At 39.1% G+C, this 19,060-nt stretch overlaps 1 long non-coding RNA gene across 1 annotated transcript; it reads right to left on the minus strand.

Annotated features, from left to right (window-relative positions):
* Nucleotides 1–1,098: 1,098 nt before the first annotated feature.
* On the minus strand, nucleotides 1,099–17,327 carry LOC118520182 (uncharacterized). Its single transcript, XR_004909569.2, has 3 exons — nucleotides 17,217–17,327; nucleotides 13,124–13,228; nucleotides 1,099–3,122 (listed from the first exon to the last, which is right to left on the minus strand). It is a non-coding gene; the product is annotated as an uncharacterized LOC118520182 (long non-coding RNA).
* Between the last annotated feature and the right edge of the window lie 1,733 nt (nucleotides 17,328–19,060).

Genomic DNA, 19,060 nt, shown 5'->3' on the forward strand with positions numbered 1-19,060 from the left:
ATTCAATCTGCTTATATTTTAATATATTTAATCAGGAATGCAAATTAAATGTAAAAAAATTGAACTTAATTTTCAAATGCATTCAGAAAGTTATTTTTCTCAATTATCCAGATGTATTTGTTAAAATTAGGAGTAAAATATTGATTAAAATGATAAATTACAACTCAATTATTTTTAAAAACCAAAGTCTTACCACAGTATTTTATTCCAATCAAATTATCTTGTCTCCATTTATAAAAATACTGTTTGTAATGCTAGGCTTCAATACCCACCTAGTTGACAATATAAGGAATCAGTGACACAGTTCATGGGTAATATATCTGGAGTAGACCAACATACATACACACTGGGGAATAATATGGATAATTTAATATTGTACAATGTTCTTCACCTGCCACATGCAATTGCTGTGAATACCATGTTAATTTGTGTATATCTCCAAAACCATAAGTTGGAAAAACCAAGAATATCCAAAAAAACGGACAATCAACCATAATGGAAAAATATACTTCTTTTTGCAAGAATCTGTTCATTCTCACCATCTGAGAGAAGGATTTCTATGAGTTAACTTGTCTTTTTTTTTACCTAAGTTCTACCTCTTAAAACCTCTCCACATTCCATAGTAACTACCCACACATCTTGACAGTATTTGGAAGCAATCAATTTTTGTTTTGAGTACACAGTGGGTGTGAAGAAGCCTTTTCCCAGACCCAACAGGGTCAGCCACAAGAGTAGAGGATTAAAGTTACAGATCATGCAGCATTGGTGCACAAGCCTGGGTCATGAGTGGCAGTAGGGCCATGTGTTCTTTAAAAAATTATTTTTTTAATAGTTTGATACGCAAGGTCTCTAAAGTGAGGGTCACAGTGCTGGGGCCCTTCTTGTCTAAGTTGAGGGTCTCTTCTGGTTTCTCATTGATCTTGGTCACTAGTCATGATTACTCAAATCCTGCATCATGTATCATACATTAAAAAACTCATTGTTATGAGAGATGAGATTACATCAGATAGTAGGAAGGGAAAAATGAAGGGGGGGATTTCGGAGGGGGAGACAAACCATGAGAGCCTATGGACTCTGAGAAACTGAGGGTTCTAGAGGGGAGGGGGGTGGGGGGATGGGTTAGCCTGGTGATGGGTATTAAAGAGGGCATGTATTGAATTGAGCACTGGGTGTTATATGCAAACAATGAATCATGGAACACTACATCAAAAAAAATTAATAAATAGAAAAAAATAAATACATAAAGGAAAGAGAAAAAAAAGAGTAACAGAAACCTAATAGAAAAAATATAATTTAGGGGCTGCAGATGATCTTGTGAGGCTAACAATGGCGGAATAAACATTATCACATATATTCCCCCTTCTCCTTGCCCACTGTCTCAGAAAGGTGTGTGACTCACAGATAGTAAGGTGGTTGGTTAATGACAATTGCTAGCCCTCATGCCCAAGATCAGATAGCTGGTTATTTGTAGATGGTATTTCCTCTCTGCTAGAAAATTTGATAGATTCCTAATTCAGCATATGATGCCTGGACAGAGGTTTTGGAGTAAAGATACTGGTTGTGGAGCAGCACAATTGTCCATATTAACAGCTTGCCAGACGGCACACCTTTTCTCCTTCCCCATGAACCCCCTATTCCAGCCCAGCCACCTCAAAGATCACCCCCTGTCATCTGGTATTGCAGGCAGAGTATTGTGACTGGTGAGATTTTAATTGGGATATCACTGGGTTGAGTTGCAGGTTGTGCCCATGGAGAGAGAAGACATGCAGCAACCAAAGGAAAATGGGATCTTAGCATCCCTTTTTTCTTCTCATGTAGGACATTTCATGCCTTCTCCAAAGCAAGTCTTGGCCCTAGCCTCCACAGTTCAAATCCCAAGACTTCCCCAAGGCCAATTCTAGATGAGTTGCAGCTGTAAGCTTTATATCTCCAAGGACTGGGGTCTCTGCCCTATTTGCCTAAAGGTACTCAGTATCTCGACACTTCAGCTTCTGCTTCTGCGTGTAATGATTCAAGGGGCCTTTAGGACCACTAAGTTACCATAAGGGAAATACCTCCTTTTTAAGGATAGTACCCCAGGCCTCTGCTCTAAGAATGCTATGCCAATGAAAATTATGGCCTGTTTAATTTAGGTTCCACATCCCTAAGGGCCATGTCTTTTTGTGATTTCTGCTTTCTGCAGAAACTCAATTTCTACATGTTGTGCCTATCTTGATAAGTCTTACTGTATAAGTATCTCTCATTTTAAGGGCAAAGTCCTGTAGAAGGCTTAGCTGCAGGAGCACTGAAGCCCTAGCTGGACCAGAAGTTTCCACAGCCTGCAGCCCCATGGCCTGTGTGCTGGGAAAACAGAAGAAACATGAACTGCATATGTACCCCATATGTTCTTCCTACACAAGCACAGGAAAAGAGATCTCAACATGGAGAACCCAAAACTGAGACCTTGAAGCATCGAGCCTTGATGGACGTTCTCTTCCTCCAAATGGATGAGATCTTCTTAGACCAGGTGGAACCAAGTGAGCCACTACTTCTTGGAAGTCAGTAGGGAGAAAAACTCAAGATGCTGGAGTGTGTGAAGAAGGAAGCAAGGCAGCTTTGGGCAAACTGGGAAGCTCCATCTTTCTTAGTAGTATTCTAGAGTAGTGTTTAAGAGTGTGGACTCCAAGGCCAAACTTCCATGGTTCAAATCCCACTTCTAACACTTAATAGCCATATGGCCATGAACAAGATATTTAAATTCTCTGTGCAAGGAGGTGGGAATAATCACAAATAATAGGAGATGCCCAGCAGGGTTATTATCAGTATTAACTAAATCTGCCTATAAAGCTCTTAGACCAGTGCTTGACCTTACCAAATCCTCCATTAGTGTTACTTATCATTATTATCCATCATAATCATCACTAGCTCTTGGAGCTAAGCTATGGCAGTACCTGGCTCCAGACCCAGTTTTCCACACAGTATGATCACCACTGAACAGCGCTCCCAAGTCTGAACTGGTTCTTGGTCCTTGGAGGACTGATAGATAGCTTCTGTATGGAAGACGCATCCCCATTCTTTGGGTCCTTAGCTAATGTAAAGATTCAGCTGGCTGGAAGCATCTTCTAGTTTTCAATCGTCTGTCTCTGAAAGGCATTAAGAGAGAGGTTAGGATAGAAAGAGATTTCTAAAATGTTGTTGCAATTTGAGCTCAGTCTCAGCCAAGGACTGTTCACAGAAAAGGAATTTCAAAAGATGCTGAACTGGACTTTCTGATGGAGACCTTTTCTCCAGGATCCATCCCAGACTTTGGCCAAGGTTTCCAGTTTATGAGTGTGCATGCAGCTGTGGCTAAGTTGTCTGCTTCCACATAGTCCACCTCACCAGCCACACAGTAACTACTGATGGTGACACTGGGACTCAATTACTTCATAGAAATAGCCACAGGCAGACTATTGAGCCCCGCGTCTTTTACTAAAACTTTAAGTCCTTCTTTCAGGCAAAAGGAAAACAATACCAAGTAGGAATGTGGAACTGAAGAAAGAAAGGAAGAACACAAAAGTCGTAAAAATGTGGGGAAACATAAAAGATTTTCTCATTTTTTAAAGTTTTAAAAAAGTACTTGAATACTTAAAAATAGTAACATGTTATAGGGTTTATAGACTATGTAGAAGTAAAATATATAATAACAGTACAAAAGACAGGAGAAAATGGATATTTTCTGCTAAAATGTTTGAAGCAATATAATGTTTTTTGAAGGTGGACTCTGATAATTATGTATTGTCAATTCTAGAGCAACCACTGAAAAGTAAAGAGGAAGAGGGGCGCCTGGGTGGCTCAGTTGTTAAGCGTCTGCCTTTGGCTCAGGTCATGATCCCAGGGTCCTGGGATGGAGCCCCGCATGAGGCTTCCTGCTCAGTGGGAAGCCTGCTTCTCCCTCTCCCACTCCCCCTGCTTGTGTTCCTTCTCTTGCTGTGTCTCTCTCTGTCAAATAAATAAATAAAACCTTAAAAAAAAAAAAGTAAAGAGGAAGAGCCAATAAGCCAATAGTAAGATAAAATGAAATAAACCATAGTCAATTCAAAAGAAGGCTAGGAAGTAGTAAAAATGGAACAAAGAACACATCAGACAAATAGAAAATAAATAATAAAATAGATTTAACATTTATAATCTTGTTAAATGTAAGTGGTCTAAACATTCTATTTAAAATTTAGAGATTATTAAATTGGATTAAATAGGAGATTCAACTACATGCTGCTTACAAGGAAATGATTTTAAATATAAAGACAGAGACCAGTTAAAATTAAAAGGATGGCAACAGACAGACCATGCAAAGCACTAATCAAAAGGTAGTAAGAGGGGTGCCTGAGTGGCTCAGTCGTTAAGCGTCTGCCTTCAGCTCGGGTCATGATCTCAGGGTCCTGGGATTGAGCCCCACATTGGGCTCCCTGCTTTGCGGGAAGCCTGTTTCTCCCTCTCCCACTCCCTCTGCTTGTGTTCCCTCTCTCGCTGTGTCTCTCTCTGTCAAATAAATAATTTTTTTTTAAAAAAAAGGTAGTAAGAAAGATGATGGGCTGAGATTTGGGGTTGAAACTTAGCTCTGCTGCCTAATAGGGGCAAATCACTTCTTTGAGCCTCATTTTCTTCCATTTGTTTAAAGTGAAGCTAAGATACCTGTCCCATGGGATTGTAGTGTAATTTAAATGAGTTAATCACACTAAGCATGTGACTTAGTTCTTAGCATATATTAAGTGCCTAATAAATAATAGTTGTTGAATTGTTACTAGTGTTTTTAGCTTTGTTGTAGAAATCTCTAGATGTGACCCTCTGAAATAGCTTGTCAAATAGTCACAGTCTCCAAGAAGTTTCTTGTTCAGTCTGGGTCATGGGATTCCAGCAAGCATGCAGAAGGAATTTGTATTTTGGTGGCTGAACAACAAAATTCAGTCTGCAGTACCAGTTGGTTAGGCAATCAGAGTCGCTGCGGAGCTCTTGGAAAAGATCGATTGGCCTTATCTTTAAGTAGAGCTGGGACGGTCTGTCATCCCCGAACTGACAGGAGGCTGGCTTCACTCAGCCTCCAAAGAGAAGGGATGTGCCCTGCTTGACGGGGGGATAGCTGGATAAGTGAGTGGATAAAGGCTGGAAAGACACCTGGAAGCTGCAGGGAGCATTTGCTGTCAGTGGGTGAACGAGAAGGAAGCATCCTTTCTCCCATTTCTGCTGTGACGTTACATAAAGATAATGTAACACAGATGCTCAGGATAAATAATTCAGAGGAAAACAAGAGACATAAAACCCGGGCATCTGCGGAAGCAGCTCCTGTGCACCCTTGTTCTGACAGAGTCTGCGTTTGAACTTTATATGCAGATGTGAATCCTTAATAGGAAAGTGTAAACAGTAATTCCACAGGGCTGGAAGCCATGTGATGGGTTCAGCTGAAGCTGCTGCCTCAAGCACCTGTTTTCCAAGAACATTGCCTTTTTCTTCCTTGCAAGCAACCACCCTCTCTCCTGGTTTCCTCTCCACAGCAAGCACCCAACAAAGATATCTCCGTGTCTCCTTAGACAACTGAATATTGGATCCTGATTTTATGGAATAATAATACTTGATAATGTGTACTGTTTACTGAGCAGCTGGTACATGGTACTGTGCTAAGTACCTGCTTTGTTTTATCATGTTTAACTTTCACAAACATTCCTGGAAGAAGATGCTATTATTTTTCCATTTTGGAATAGTAGGAAACTGAGGTCAGACAGGTTAAGTAACTTACCCAAAGCCATACGGATAGGAAGTGATAGAGTAAGAAACAAACACTGGGCACTCTGACTCAAGAGCCTGTTCTCTTAATCACTGTTGAACTACTTCATTAGCTATGCAAGCATTAGGAAAATTCTTTCAACGCAGGATGATCCCCCAGTGATTGGTGGTTTATATAACCGTGTGTTATAAAACTTGCAGAGTGACTCACAGCATCAACCTTGCTGACACAATTTCCTTCTTTCTATCCCCCTTCCTTCAGTTCCTAGCTAGGTTCCCATAGGCAAGTCTCTTAACCTCTCTGAACCTCATTGCGCAGCAGAATCATGGTGCCCACCTCATGGATCCGTGTGGGGATTAAATAAAATAATCCAAGGAAAGGGCACAGTTACCAGTGCATGGACCATACTAAACTCCCACAAACAGTAGTAGTATTTAGTGGACAGCTGACAATTGCTTATGCTTTGAAGCTCAGCTCCTCTCTTTCCCTCTACATATGGGCATCAGCTATATGGTTATCTTGGACAAGGCTAAATGAAAAGAGAGGATCTGTCCTGAGCAATTGTCAGTGATTGTGACCTTTTAAAGAAAATTATTTCTGGGGTTTTGTTTTGTTTTTTGAAGGCAGGGGTGGGATGTAGGTAGAGGTCATCAGTGATGTAGTTACATCTCCACAGGATGGCAGATGAAATCTTGTGATAAGATGGCATGTGAGGCAAAATGACTACCGTGCTTCTTGGAGAAATCAGGCTTGCCAAGGATGAAGGTTCACTGAGGCCATGGTCCAGGGGATTGCCCACCGGAGCCTTGTGGAAATATGTCTAAGAACTGGGATGCCCGTTAGGCAAGGAGAATGAAGGGACATGCAGGATGGCACCAGCCTTCTCAGTATCCTCTGAATTGATTGATTGACAGCACCAAGCTGTGTTTGTTTATCGGATACATGCAGGAGGAGAATGGAATCACTCACCATATGTGAGTAAAATATGTATAAACAAAGCTGTGATTTATTGTGAAATCAAAGCCACATGCTACCTTTTTATCATTAAAGTTTTAAAGTAGATAGAAAAGGGCATGAACCAACCAAATTTCATAACCAAGACCACCTCAATTTCCATTGAGGAAATAATACCATCTTAATATTTTCAAACAATAACAAACATCTCTGTTATATATAGAAACCAATACACATCTCCAAAACACTTGTTTTTATTATTCAACTGATGATACCACAGAGCAGTCTTATTTGACAAAAGCCCCCAAACTATAGATTTCATAAACGATAACACATAACATAATTTAAAACAAGTTTTAATATTTCATTTTCCATCCTTTCATGACACAACATGCTTTTTGAAGAAAGGCTTATACTTTTACACACATTCAGGAGAATTCTTTTAATTATAGATCAGAAGACTATTTTACAAACCAGCCTGTCTGATAGAGGCCCTTTACTACTTCTGTGGTTAATCCTATTTAGACAAAGTCCAAATTTTATATCATTTCTACTCTTCTGTGGCCAGGAAAGTAATAGCAAGGTATAGATGTTTTTGTAGATATCCCATAGTACTTGCCATTTTTCCTCTACGTTCATATTTGATTTTATTTCTTTAGACTTCTAGTTATTTTGTGAGTGTTTATCTTCCACCTCCAGTTATGCTTTAAGCAGTGAAAACTATATTATACTTGAATAAAAAAGTATCCTTGTATACCCATGCATACATTTACACACACACACCCCTTAAGAGTATAAACATAAGTAGACTTTTTCAGCATCATTATTATGGGTACCCCTTTCATGAAATATTATATAAATACTGATTTACCTTAATTATAAAGCAATTATATAAATTTTCTTATACTGAACTGATGAATCATTGAACATTATATCAAAAACCAATGATGTACTATTATACCTTGGCTAATTGAATTTAAATTTTAAAAAAAGCTTAATAGCTAACACTTAGCACTCAGCTAGGCACTGTGATAAGCACTTTATTTAATTTTAACCCTACTATAATCATGTCCATTTCTCAGAAGAGGAAACAGAGGTGTAGAGCAACTAAATAACCCTCCTAAGCTACTCATCCAGCAAAATGGGAAAGAAGCGATGCAAATCCACATCTGCCTCTCCCCAAAATCGTCACTTCACTATCCTGTCTTTCTTAGAGATGATCCAACCAGCTCATTCACTAACGGAGGAGATGTGAAATGGCCTGCCCACCATTTCTGAGCAAATTTTTAGTAATGGAGCCAGGGCAAAAACTTGGGTCTCTTGATTCTCCATCCAGGGCTCCTACCATCCCTCCCCCACCACGGCTCTTCAAAGTTGCTTATTTTTCTCTCCAAAGTTCACAGATCCTCTTGCGGTTGGCAAGGGCTTCAAATATCATTTCCCCTCTTTCCCTTACCCAGAAAATCAGCAGCCGTGCGCTGTGGTCAGAAGGGCACAGTGCTGGCTTTGGTGAACATCCTGTGTTGATAAAGACAACAGAGAAAGCACTGTCTCTGGGATCACTTTGAAGCCACAGGAAATCCCCAGAGGACACAGGCTGATGGAGCACCAGTTGCTAGTTTTGTCCTAAAATTCCCTGAGATCCTGCAAGGGGTTGCAGAGCATGTTTTAGAGCCCCACCCCATGCTTGCACGTGCTGTTTCTCCTGCCCTAGACCAGATGCCATTCATTTCTGAGTCGACATCTGGTGTTGTCAGGGTATTTAACAGTTGCTGATTGGTAATGTGAACAGAATATATGGATTGCTTTCCCCAAGCTCTTTAAAGGAGAAAAAGAAGGAGAGGAAAGAGAGAAAACGTTTATCTGTAATAGTGTTTAAATTTGTTTGTTGCTTGTTTCATCTCTCTCCCCCTGTTCAACTGATCATGATAGAGCTACATAGTTTGCTTAATTATCTGCCTAACGCCTGTCTCCATCCCCAGGACATGAACTCCATGAGGACAAGGGACCGTGTCTGTCTGTTCCCCCACTGCATTCCCAGGACCCAGTTTCCAATCAATCAGGGCAATGAACAGTTTTATCTAAGAGGACAAGGTCTGAGGGTAACCACAAGAAAAATGCAACATCTCCGATAGATGTCCTGAAGCCACAGAACATTGTCCTCCTATAATGAGTTATGGCTAACTTCAGGGATGCAGTTTGATTGTCTTTGAACATGTACTATACACACAGAGAAAGATGGAAACCACTAGTGTGGAATTTGAAATGTTAATTCTATCCTCATTAGAAAGGATGAAACAGATGAGTTCTAGAGTAGCAGACTGGAGGAAAGGTAATCCAAAAGGCATGTCCTCTACCACAAATTAGGAACAACTGAGTACTTACATATCCCCTGAGCACAGAGCAGCCCCCGACAACTCTGGTGCCCTACTTACACCAAATCCTATGTACTGATCATGTGGGACTAGAAATGTTTCTGGGGTGACCTTGATGACTCATAGCTACTGAGAAATGGACAGAAGAATATATTAATCCCACCCAGCTTCCTGCACACAGGAATGCTGATGGTTACAGATAGTTTTTGGCAAGCCACTGGGAAAATTAGTCTTGTTCAAATTCCCACATAAAGTCTCAGTCACTAAAGTCAATTGAGTTCTACCAATGCAAGAAATAAAGATTCGAGAGTCATGTGCCAGAGAGCTGCAGAATTCGGTAACGGTGGTCCATCATTGACAGAATGAGTTCTGTTTTGCTGGGAGTGGAAATAACAGTTAATGTTTCACATTCTTTCTCTCTTAGTACCATCATCAAGTGCATAGTTGGGAGAAAAATATCAGACCTCTCCTCTGAAAAACAATAGCAATAAAAAAAATATTTTAAAGGAAGATACAACAGTGTCTTCTCTCCCTAAAAAGTTTTATGAGTTTCCTTTCCTGGATAAAGCTATAAGTTTTTATTCAGGAATGATAAAAGACAGTTTGATGCTTTTTCATGAGTTCTTTATTCAGGGCACTGCCTTCCGCTAGAAAACTGAGAAAATGGTGTCTTAAAAGCCTGGGAATTTTTTTTCCAATTTGTCCTCATTTTGGTAGAAAATTTGAAGGAAAACTAAGAATTATGTTTTTGACCTTTTCTTCTGGTTAATGGATTTTTTTTTTTTTAGCCCAAGTCATATTGGCAAAAGAATTCTACACTTTGATTCCGCAGTGCATAGGCATTAGAGTATGACATGGATGTGACATTTAATGTTTCACGCCTTGCATATTAATGGTGGGAGGGGAAGTAAAAAAGAGCTGTCCTGAGGGCAAAGCAAGACTTCTATTTTTCTTCAAATGTTCATCACTTTTCTGCTCTCATCTCAGAGGGGATTATACTACCCGAATAGCTGCAGGCAGACATCCCTTGCAACCCAGTCACTGCTCTGAGAAAGAGTTTAAATAACATTTTCTACAGAATTCTCATACATACAGCTAATATTTTGGATCATTTCAAGAAAAATTTAATCGTGAACTCTTTCCACTTCTTTCCGTGTATGTTGCCATAACAACTAGAATCAGATTATGTTCATAAGTAACTCAGCAGAATCACATGAATCGCCCTACCAGTGAATAAATCACATATAACCTCATCCTTCCAATAAAAAATATTTTAGCTGCTCACTTATTTCCTGTTCCATTCCATCCTTAGTTGAATTTATTGTTTAACAGGTTTTTTTTTGGGGGGGGTGGTAATATTTGAGTTCATAACTGGACACATAACTAGTTAACTCTTGGAAGCTTTAGGGAAATGGTCATCAGGGAATTGATAGGAGGAAATGTGGTCATAGATCAGCTGGAAATAAATACGTTTGATAGAGATCAAATTTGTGACTCTGACTTTAGCAGCCTGATCTCCTTAACAGAACTGATTATCCTTGTTCAGGTATATAATTTTACCCTTTTTCAGATATGTGACCCTTTGGGTCTGCATTGAAGCTATGTATTACAGTGCATAGAGAAAACAGGTTGACTAACTGAAAATGAAAGATCCCTTATTAGATATATGTAGGTGTATATATATACACATAATTCTCAGAATGTGACATAGCCATCAAAAGTACCTGGTCCATTGTACCTCTAACCTACTGCCCCTGTATCATTGGTTCTCTCTCCCAAGATCATCATACAAAGAAATATCCTACTCACAATTTAAATGTTTAAAGGATAGCTACTCCTTGAAGATTTGAGCTTCTCACCAAAAAAAAAAAAAAGTCATAATTGAGGAAGCTCCTGTTCTGTCCAAAGAAGAGATAACGCCTCTTTCCTTGTCCTTTCTCTCTATTCCTGACAGCTCCATATACATGGAGTTCTTCAAACTTTTACAGGTTAACACAATGAGTTAGTTTAACAGCAGGGGCAGCCATAGACACTCAACACTGATTACTTTCTTTTCTTTGTGCTCCTGTACACTATCAAGGAGGGGTAGACATTTTATTTCTTCTCTCTAGGAAAAAAGAGGGCATTGTTGAGTTTTCAGGAGAATTGGGTTACCCTCTCTCTGTCTCTGTCTTTCTCAGACACACACACAGACACGGACATAAAACATACTCAACACAAACTCACACATGCAGACAGGAAGGGTATAGTTTTCTGTTTGGGGCCCTATGGAAGAGTGAGCTGGATTACTTCAAAGTCAGATGAGATGGATGCCAGCATTGAAAATTGAAGCATAGGGCAGGGATGAGTCCCCTGAACCAAAACAGGGCTTCCCACAGAAGAAAGAAATAATGGTTTCCAGACTGACCAAGAAGTGGTAGGGCCACCAGGTTCTACATATTTGTGAACAACTGCAAAAATTTCTATGCCTCCATTTGGCATAAAAGGAGTGGTGTTACTCACCTTTGAGTTATTATGAAGGTCATAATGAGCATTTATTTAAGTCACCACCAAGGAGGATAAAAAGGCAAGAGGTCTTTCTCCAAGTTTTCTTTTTTTTTTTTTAAGATTTTATTTACTTATTTATTTGATAGAGAGTGTGAGAGAGCACAAGCAGGGGGAGCAGTAGAGGGAGAGGGAGAAGCAGGCTTCCCACGGAGTAGGGAGCCTCATGTGGGGCTCAATCCCGGGACCCTGGGATTATGACCTGAGCTGAACGCAGATGCTTAACCAATTGAGCCACCCAGGCATCCCTCCAAATTTTCTTGTTTGCATCAGTCTACTGAGGTAGTGGAAGCGACAGGGATGTGCAAATAATAATTAGGGTTCAGAGCCTGATTTAATTAATTAAAATGTGTTTATACTTACACCCAAGTGTGGAATGTAAATTTATACCAATTGGGAAAATAATTGATAGAAGAGAGTAGAAGGGCATTCATGTGTGTGCTAGCATTTTTCTTAGATGTCCTTAGAAGCAGATCCAGAGGCAAGGATTCAAGTGCAGGTGGTTTATTTACAGAGTAAGTCCGGAAAACCCAAGTAGATGGGTAAGGAGTGACATAGTAAAGGGGACGCAGCAAATAAAACATGCATTATCAGACCAGTTATCATTATGAGTTATGGGAACTTAATCCTGCTGAGGAACCCTGATAGTCTCCAGCCTCAGATTATCCTGCCTGGAGAGAAGGGAAGTTAGGCAATTTATATACCAACTGACAACACTCACTGTCGAAGACTGTTCCCAAAGGATATTAATCCTCTGGATTTCCACCCAATCCAGTGAGGTCCTAGGCCCAGAGAAGGCACTCAGGTTTGTGATTTAAAGGTGTGCTACAGTGGTGATGTCCAAGGAGAATTGGCTGGGAGCTCAAAAGGGTCTGCCACAGACTATGATGGCAATCTGTGTTGGTTTTAGTGACAGCAAGCCAATAGCGTCATTTTTCTCAGAATTGGAGTCCCTTCAAGAAGTTCAAGAATTTCACTAAGTTCTCAAATGTGCTTTAGAAACATATACTTTAGAGTTGGAAGGGAACAGTAATGATCTCTGCCATGCCACTGGCTTTACTAATGAGGTTACTGAAATCTAGAGAGGATAAGGGATGTGTTCAGGTGTCCCCTAATGAGTGGTACAGCCTATATTAGCAGTCAGAGGTTCTGATTTCCAGTCCAACATGGTTTGACCAAATTACATAGCCTTTTATACCTCTTGTCTGTGGCTATTGGTCAAAAGTAGAATTCAAGCAAAATATTATTCAATATACCATCTGAGTTGGTGTGCTAGTAAGTGTGATATCATCACTGGGTTATTAAAATGTAACCTTACTCCCCACCCACCCCTTGCCTCTTTCTCAATGTTCCTTACAATGTTACAGCACAGATTATTAACATTCCCCCTCCCCAAAGCCTTACATTTCCTTGGCTTCACTGTGTCCCCTCAGATAGTGTCTCCTCTGCTTAGAATGGAGTTCCACATTGTACCCTCACCAGGTGTTTCTCAACCAGAAAGGGTCATACTTACCTTTTCAAGTCCAAAAATGTCACTTTCTTTGTGAAAGTCTCTCTGACATCATATCACAAAGTTATAGCTTTGGCTTCTGCTCCGTAACATTTTGTTCTTATATTTCTAGGAGCAATTACAATACAGTTTAGATTATTGTTTACCTGTTTGCTTCCTCCCTTCCTCAGTCCCTGGATTCCACATAATAAGTTGCTCTAAGAGCAACAGTCTTGCATTATACGTATAGGCTAGGTTTATGCTGAGGCAATAAACGACCCTAAATCTAAATGACTTAAAAAATCAGTTGATTTCTTGTGCACATTTTATGTCTATCAAGGGTCAGCTAGTCTCTCCTCCCTATTGTCATCATTTTCTTTCAAATACCCAGGCTGGCAGAGCAGAAACTACCTGAAGTTTTACACATTACTTTGGAGGCAATTTTTTTAAAAGCATGACAAAGCATACACAAGCTTTTGAACCTTCTACATGAAAATGATGAATGTCATTGTTTTGGCTGACATAAGCCTTACCATATGCCAGAATATTTGTGATCTCTCTTAATAGTGATCTTTGTATTCACCTTGCCTGGCACACAGTAGATACTTAATAAATGCTTGACAAATAAATGAGGGAGTAAATGAACCAGTGAATAGTGATGTGCATTTCATTTATTTGTTTGAGAAGTATAAACTGTTTTGAGTACTGTAAGTTGACATGCATTGAGATTATTATTTATTTTTCTTCACAAAACATATCATCATCATCATCATCATCATCATCATCATCACGGTGGTCATTATCTACTCAGCATTGTGTGCTAGGCTTCAAGCTGAGGACTTTGGAGATTCATGTAGTCATCATAACAATCCTCTAAAAAGTGCATTATTATTATTCCTATTTTATAGTTGAGGAAATTGAGGTAAAGAGAGGTTATCACTTATCCAAAGTCACAGAGAGGGTAAGTGAAGGAATCAAGTCTACACCCAGAACTTTTGGACTCTGAAGCCCATCTTTTTAGTCATTTTTGTTATACTCCTTCCAGAATGTCCCTTCATTATTTTTGAATAACCTAGCTAAAGCTAGTTCCAAAATGGCCTAGGAAGTCCATGTATTCCTGTCAGTCAATGGGTAAATATGAAATCAAACCACATTAGTACAAGGGCTGGGAGGAGTATTTTCAAGCTGGCATTGTCCAAAACTCTCTTCTAATATTTGGTATTTTGTACTTTTTCTAACCTTTTGGCATTCTGGATACCAACTGCAAAACCTGAGGTGTCCACTGAATACTTGCACAAATCCTTAAAGGGGTCCAAAGTTATTATCTAGGGCAAATATGGGCTCTTGGCCCCTGGATGCTCATCCTGACACTAAGGAAATTGAACTAGTCTTCTGCCTGTTGGAGAATCAGGTTCAGCTCATAAACATTTCCAATGACCATTCTGCCCCCTCGTGGAAGGGAATGTCTGCTGCTGTCCTTGGTTCTGAAATAGCAGTCAGCTGCGAGTCACAGCTGCTTCTTGTTATACTGGGACCTGGGGCGAGATCCTGCTCTGAGTTATACCATTGTCCAAAATTGTTTCTTGTTTCCTTTCTCTATCAATAAGCAGTAGAGCTGATTTCATGGAATTTTTATGGTTCTGTCACTTTGCTTACACTTGTTATTTTTATCTAGAAAATTGGGAACACATAAGCTTTTTTCTGTTCATTCTGATCCTACTGGTTGTGGCTGTAGGTTGTTGCAATTGTCTGAGTAAAATATAGAATGATTACGCTAAATGTAGAAAAATTTTGCTGGTCATGGGACTGATTTTGATACAGCACATGCCAAAACTTGGCTTACTGTAACTGATATTTTTTGGGAAGAACCCATGGAAATGTTAACTATCTAATTTGCCATTCTTTATACCATTGTTAAATAAGGTTTGCAGCACACAGAATACCTGGATCATATTATCTCAGTTGGTTCCCCCCAGAAATGCCAATTTCTTTATGCTCTCATTTATTATAGAAAGTTGGTAAAAATCATTCTTGGAGGAGTCTGTGCCTCCTGCAAAGCTGAAGATATTCTTCACTGTTAGCCCATGAACCTTTAAAAGAATTTAGTTACAAGGAAAACTTTCTCTCAAGGAAACTTTTCTGCCTTCTTTTGTCCAAAAAGAAAAATGAAAATTATGTAACCTAGTGTGATTTCCTGTCTGTATGAGCCACTAGAAAATGTATAGCCAAACTCAATTTCTATTTGTAATAATGAGTTCATTTCAAATGCCTGATATCGCCTGCACCCCTGCCCCTTCAAATGAACATTATTCAATTTTTATCATTAATTGATTTATTTTGTTTTTTTATGCACAGCCTACTAAAAATTCATCTATTTATAATTTATAATTCTTCCAAATGGTCTGTTTTGCACTAAATTTTCTCAGCTGCTATAAATTTTTTAGTGTAGAGGGGAGACATATTCTACACATATAAATAAACCATAATTCCAATTGACTTAATCTATTCCATATAACAAGTATATTTGAAGACTTATTATTAGAAAATAAACAGGTAATCTTTATATTGCCATGGATGAAATAAACCAGGACTAGAAAATTAGGTTGGCAGTGTTCGCTAGGTGTTGTCTCTTATGTAGATATTTACAGAATATAGCAAGGATACCCAAAAAGAAGCATTCTGGTGGGATTAAGAACTTGGGCTCTCACTAAGAATATCTGCATCTTTTTCTTAATAGCTGTGTAATTTTTTTTATCTTTTTTCCTTATCTGTGAGAAAGATTGGTGACTAAGTGAGACATAAATTAAAGGGGCTGGGAACACAGTAAGCACTCAATAAATGTTAGCTGCACCAATGCCTGTAATGACACAACGGTAAGAACTACTATTATTATTACTATTACAGCTAGTATTCTTCCCTGACCACCCTGTTTAAAATTATAAGACAAACCAACAAAACAAAACAACGCTCCTTATCTCCCATCCCAATTTTATTTTTCTTCCTGGCACTTACTACCATCATGTATGTTGTATGTCTGCTGACTTGTTCATTTTTCTGTCTCCCTGACTGGAATGAATATTTTTTGTTTGTTTGTTTTGTTTTGTTTTATTTTCTTGCATAGTCTCAGTACCTTGTGAGTGCCTGGCATGTAGTAGGTTCCCAATAAGTAATTGATGGTTGAATGAGTACATAGCTCTTCCTGAGTAACTACTTGCAATAGTATTCCATGGGAGGTGAGATTCTTTATCCAGAACCTAAAAATGATAGCAAAAAGGCTACATAGCACTACCAAACCCTACTACAGAATGAGAATATTCCTCACAGAGCAATCTGAGCCTAATTATTTGTTACAACTGCAAACACCACACAGTGAATTTTGAAGATCAATTTTAAGACTCCCCTTTAAAAAAAAAAAAATTGATGAAAGCTTTAATCCATGTGACTGAGAGGTTCTTGCCACATCACCAAGCCCTCTATTAGAGATTCTGGAGCCTGCATACTTCAACTATTTGAGAAGAATGTCCATGTGACCACACCCTAGTTGATGATAATGTTCAGTATTAGCAAATCTTGTTTTATCATATAATTCCTGCTGATCTTCTCTATCAAGTTTCTTGCTCTTCTGCCTGGAAATGGCCACTCTTTATATCAGAGTTGTTATTATTCTCTTAATCTGTAACTCCAAAAAAGCTCAGACCATCTGAACATAGAACGCTTGTTGACCACATTGTCCAGATGCCCACCTGGTTTGACCTCCAGCATCACCATTTACTGATGAATGGCTCTCATCGTATTACTTATTTTTATTATTCTGTTTATTTGTGAAAAGGGACTGAAAGCAACCCTGAATCATGTGGCTGATGTGAGGATGATATGAAATAAACCACATAAAATGCCAAGCACACAGTAAATACTCAGTAAATATCACATATTATTATATATCCCTAATTTGGCATACCATCGTTTTAGATGCTGTAGGATTTTTAACTTGACTCTTAGCATCATTGTGACAAAATTGTCTTTGCTGCCTCGCTTGTTAGTGTTCTTGTTCTTTCTAATAGAATTTATTTCCCTACCACCCACCTCCCCTCAAAAAGCAAATAATAGGAAAACTTACCTCATACTTATTTGTACCTTAACTTGTTTAAAATGGGTCTAGGTTGTTTATAAGACGAAGTTCTGTTTGTGAGATGAGGTTTTCAAATTTTTCCTCAGCCTTTTATCCAAGAATGAATATTATGTAACTCAGTGTGGTTTTCTCTGTCTTAACTGGGTCCAACCTCTGGGAAAATGTCTATATGCAGCAAAGATGAACTCATTCCAAGGTATCCTTCTTGTGCTATGTGTGATATATAAGAGATACTTCAAAGACTAAGGGCTTAAGAGGCAGAATGACAATATATACATGCCTGTATCCCATAAAATTGCATTTTTTTAATTCACTTGATTGAGATGCTTCAGGCATATATGATGAGTTTTGGAGTCACTGGTTCTACAGGAAGCAAGGTTTGGGATTTGTACTCTTATACTTGATATTGGTTTCATCAGAAATATATCCAAACACAATGGGTAAAAAGGAAGGGAAAGAAATTGTAGTTTTTGAATTTGGAAACCACAGGCTCGTGGAGAAATCTAAATTGTTTTTTGAAAACTTCTTTAAAAATGAGTGATCAACATTGAGACCCAGAGCAGCAGTGTGTTTACTGTCACTCTCACTGCCCTGCTGGGGACCCCCAAGTCCCCCTGACCAGAAAAAAGCATGCTCTCCCATAAATCAGCCAGGTAATTAGAGCTGAAGGTTTTACTTAGAAATAAACAAACAGACTCTAAAGAGAAATTATTTATCAAGCGTTGACAAGTTACTTGTAACAAAGCAAAGGCATTCAAGAATTTTATACTTGATGACAACACCAATGGGGAAATAAGTGTGTCAAAAAGAAAAGGCACATTAATAAAGTCAGTTCTTGGTAGCCAAAGGTCAGGATTTGAATTGGAGAAAGCACTTTGGGAATTTTCTTTGTGTGTTGTTTTGTTTGGGCGTTGGGGGGGTGGGATTGGGGGGAGTGTGTTATTTTATTTTTCTTCCATGAAATCATGTAGATAGGAGCAAGATTGAACTCTAGTGGTAAAAAGCCCAAACTACAGGCTATTTAAAAATCCTTCTACATATGAAATAATAGCCCTGGAATGCTGTACCTAAATAAAGAGGTTCAGGAGGCTGCAAGCCCCAGCGACAGCAGCAGACTTGATCCTAAAAGAAGAGTCTGTTTGAAAGTACCCAGGTTCCTCCCATATGGTGGGGCTGTTACGGCTACATCAAGGCAGCATGCTGTTCTAGGGCAAATGCCAAGGGACGGTATTTTTAGATTTCTCAAAAGCAACCACTGAATATATATGAATCTACAAGGATAGCATTCATGAAGTAATGTGCTGAAAATAAATTTTATTAAGAATTCCTTAAGTCAACCTTGACTATAACCATGTTAATAAAGAACAGGCCCAGACTGAGTTTCATTCAATCCACAAACATGAATTAAGCCCCTTCTCTGTTGAGAGACTGTTGGAGGACATAAGAGGTGTTGGACAAGTGTCTTGCCTTCCTGGGTGGAAGATAATAGAGGCATAGAGGACTCGCAAAGCCAGGTTTGCCAGACTTCCTCCGAAGACTGCTGTGAGCAGCACCTACCTGTCCCTTGGAATTGTGTGCTTCAACAATCTGAATGTGGTCCTTGAACACATCACACTGTGTCTGAATACCTTGCTCTGACTTGAAGCTAGGAGCCTCATAGATTTCATTCAGGAAAACATATGTATGTGTATAAAATCTGTGTATTATTCAGAGATAAGGGTACCATTTGCTCTTGTTGGTTGGATGGTTATTTTTTGTTATCTAAAATGTGAGTGGGCCGGTCAACAGCTCAGGCTTATTGCTGAGGTTGCCATGAGGCAGGATTTCCCAGA

This window comes from Halichoerus grypus, chromosome 1, assembly GCF_964656455.1.
Source record: "Halichoerus grypus chromosome 1, mHalGry1.hap1.1, whole genome shotgun sequence".
NCBI classification, from domain to species: domain Eukaryota; kingdom Metazoa; phylum Chordata; class Mammalia; order Carnivora; family Phocidae; genus Halichoerus; species Halichoerus grypus.